Genomic DNA, 3,951 nt, shown 5'->3' with positions numbered 1-3,951 from the left:
TTACAATCTAGGTTGGTTCCTTGTGACTGATTCCTTCTCATTTTCCCCCCTTTCAATTAAATTACTTCCCAAACCTGATTTCCAATTAATTTTTCCTGAATTAGCTCTCCTTAATAATGCTTGCATAGCCAAGGAGTTAGAAGGATGAGTGATAATGAGCTATCTTGTTTCCCTATCTTCAAATAGTCAGAAGGATGGAGACATCTAGACATGTCTGTCACTAATCCCAGATCAGAGGGAAAAGAACACACTGCTCACATCTGCTGCTGTCTTTGCTTGTGAAGCAATAAATAAGAACTTGTAAAGAGATGTAATAACACAACCTAGATCTCCACCCTGCTCTTTTTCAGCCAGGAGCATGCACAAATCTGTTTATGGGTTTGAAATACATCAGTACCCACTTAGCCTCAGGAAAGGTATTTCCGTCACGTCCATCTCTTACATTATTTTCTCATATTTTGTATTATTCACTAAATGCATAATCTTGTTTTCCTTTACTTTGCAGCTTTAGCACTTTCAGATTATTGTTCTTCCCTCCTAGGGATTATAATTTTAAATCAGGGAGAGGCTGGAGCTGAAGAGGCCTGTGTTCAGTTTCCCAGACTTTGTATACTACACTGGGCAAAACTGTAGTCCTGCCCCCAAAGTCACCCATGCGATCTATGTTGCATGCGTGTGAATTTATTAAGATTATTCAGGTGCTTGAAGTTACCCATAAGGATGTATCTTGAGAGGGCTGCTATGATGACACTGCTAGGAACAGTGTCAGAGTAAAAAACTAACTTAATATTCGAGACAGGGATTGCCTATGTATATATATATACATATATAAATGTCAAAAATAATCAGAATTATGTGATTGTAACTGTGCTTCAGGGAATAAGCCTGTATCTACTTCTCGAAAGGAGAATGAAATCTAATGTGAAGATGGATGACACTTCTTACTGCAGGATTTTTTCACCTTCTATTACACAGTGTATGAAGCAACTGGTGCAATCTGCTCTTGGACACGGGGTACTGGCTGAAAAGATCTTGAGTCTCTTCTGAAATGACAGCTGCTTGGTACATGCTTTTCTCTGCATGGCATAGAGATGATACTATTTTTCTGCGCTTTGTTTTTCCAGTCTGTTTATGCTACATACTTTCTGGAGCAAGGGCTGCTTCAGTGGCATTTGGAACTTCACTACAGTCTCTACAATGCGACTGTATTAAAATAATAAAGAAATCACAAGCATGTTCACACACTAATTATTACGCAAAGTCAGGAGGGGGAGGGAAAAATGGGTGAGATTTCTTTGAAAGGCTGCCAGCACAGGTACAGACACAAAAGGTGTTTGAAGTGGGAGCACACTCTATCAGCCTGAAGGAATTACTGATGTACCCGCTCCCCTTGTTCAGAAGCATGCTCTCAACTTATATTTTATGACATTTATTTACTTCACTGAATTATTTTCCTTTTTTTTTTAAAAAAAAAAAAACTTTGGTTCCTGAGAGTCTCCTTTAGGTTTGCACTTTGTTTCAGTACTACTAGGAAGTTTTTCATTTCAGCTGTCCTTTGTAGCTTTCTTTCTGCTATAGTCAAGAAAGTATGGACTGCTAATTAATGTAGACTTCAGCTTTTATTTCCTCTTCTTTTCAGTTAAAGGAGCTGAAAAGAAACATTCTGAAGTTTCCAAGAAGTGCTGCTTTTCAGGTCTTCCTGAAAAAAAGCGTTCAGGTTTGACCTTGACTTGTATGTCTTTCCATTCATGCAGCCTGGCAGCAAATTAATATATCCTAATAGTGCACATAGTGGAGAAAAGGGTAGAGACACTGAAAGAAAGGCAGCGAGCACCTTGTGACATCCATCTTTCTATGCAGTTTTGCTACCTTTTCTGCTACTGTGTTGGAGACTGTTTTTTTTTCACATCTCAGGAAAGTTCATCTGCAGAGAACAGAACATCTGAAAGCAGTAGGTTGGTAGGGCATGCTTGCTTTGTGTGCACTGCTATATAGGTTTACTGTCAGAAGTCTGCATTAGTTGCCCTGAGTTTCTATGTGGTTTCAAACTAATTTGATGTAAGCCAAGAAAATTCAGTCTCTCTTCCTGAAGTGAAATTTCTTCTCTGAATAACACAAGCCAACATACAGCAGCACACCACTGTGTACATGTTCCAAGAATGAAGCAGTGTTGGCATCTGCAAGCCCTGGGTTCTCACCCAGTGTGCAACAGCCTTTTGCTCTTACAGCCTTTCGCCATGGGGGCATGCAAATAAGCAGAGATGAACACACATGCTCCAGGGACATAAAAATATCAGTAACTCGTGACCTAGCCAAAATTCTGGCAGCAGAACTTGCTAGTCAGATATGGTCTGGCAATGAAAGTTTTCCTGTAGATTACCAGAAGATTACAGTGGCAATACCTTGGACATACCACAGAGAGGTTTTTGTTAAGTACTGACTGAACGTGTTCTGACTTGAATCTCTTCACAAACTGTGTGACCTGTGCTGCTGTTGATAGGGAGCAGAGAAAGGGCACCTGATGTAAAAACAGAGATTCAAGTAGCAGTTGGCTCACTTGTGTTAACAGGTTTTTCACTCGTATGTTTACAAGAAAGAAAAGGCATATAGACACCTAACATCAATTATCACGTATTTGCATTAAATATACATTAAATAATACTGCTCTAAATAACTTTCTTATGATGAAAGAATTCAATTATAAGCACTTTCACAGCAACTCTCAAAAGTTGTTTGCCCTCCTGTTTATACACTCCCTTCGAGTACTAAAAGGCCGCAATGAGGTCTCCCTGGAACCTTCTCTTTTCCAAACTAATCAAGTCCAGTTCTCTTTTTTGATAAGAGAAAGTGCTCCAGCTCTCTGATTATCTTCATGGCCCTCCTCTGGACCCAACTCCTCTAGATCAGCTATAGTACTGTAAGATGGAGCTTTCTTGAAGCAGCATGTAGGAGATAGGTGGACAGAAACTGAGCGCTGTCTCACTCCGATTTATAGGAGGGAGATGAGGTTCTTTTAATATTATATACCCGGCGTGAGATTAAGAAACAACGGTTCAAATGTTGGTCCGACCAGTTTATTATAATCCTAATCAGGGAGACGGGGAAGGGAAGGAGGGCGATAGAAAAGAGAGGAAAGAAGCAAGAATTGCATAAAGCGGGGACAGTCACCACCAGGATCCAGCAGCGGTCCCGTTGCACGACGTTTCGATGGTCCGAGGTAGAAGCAGCAGGGGAGGGAGAGAAGCAGCGTGGCCGGCCTTGGGCAGCAAGCAGGTGGCAGAAGGAGGTCGCGGAGCCGATCCAGGAGGAAGCGGCAGGACTCAGGTAGCAGGCCCAGGGGAGTCCGCCAGCACGCAGGAATTCCGTGGTGAGGGATCTGATGGCAGACACCTACCCTCATGGTTTTCGGTTCCTCCTTTTATCCTTTTTCTCCTGCCTACGTGACATCCTGGGCGCTTGAGCAAGAGTCATGTGCTATCCCCCGAGATGGCCACCATCCTGAGATAAGTCCACACAAAAGACCGCTTCACAGCTATTTAGCTGCAGCTTGCCCCTGGCCTTGTCCATCAAGGTTCTCCAGACAAAGGATTTCACCACCTTTGCCCAGGACTTGCCTGGACTTGTATAAGTCCATCTGTGTCCCAAGCAAGCTTTGAGACACTGATGTTAACAGAATAATATCTTACAAGCGCCAAAATCAGTTTTACCATCTATCTCAACATGCCTGAAAGTATGAGGATTTGGGTTTTGTTATTTTTGATGGGTTTAGAATGCAGACAGATAAAACACCCTGTTCTGTACAAGGAGTCACTGAGACCCAGCTTTACCTATGTGTTGTTCTAAGTTCAACTGCAAGACTCTGAACTGGCCAGTAAAGCCAACCAAAGATAATAAAAAATTAATCACTCACATTCAAATATTCTGCAAGGGTGCAAATGCGCTACTATAAAA

Source organism: Meleagris gallopavo, chromosome 3 (genome assembly GCF_000146605.3).
Source record: "Meleagris gallopavo isolate NT-WF06-2002-E0010 breed Aviagen turkey brand Nicholas breeding stock chromosome 3, Turkey_5.1, whole genome shotgun sequence".
NCBI classification, from domain to species: domain Eukaryota; kingdom Metazoa; phylum Chordata; class Aves; order Galliformes; family Phasianidae; genus Meleagris; species Meleagris gallopavo.
The sequence above is the reverse complement of the archived record's forward strand: the minus strand, read 5'-3'. Positions refer to the sequence as shown.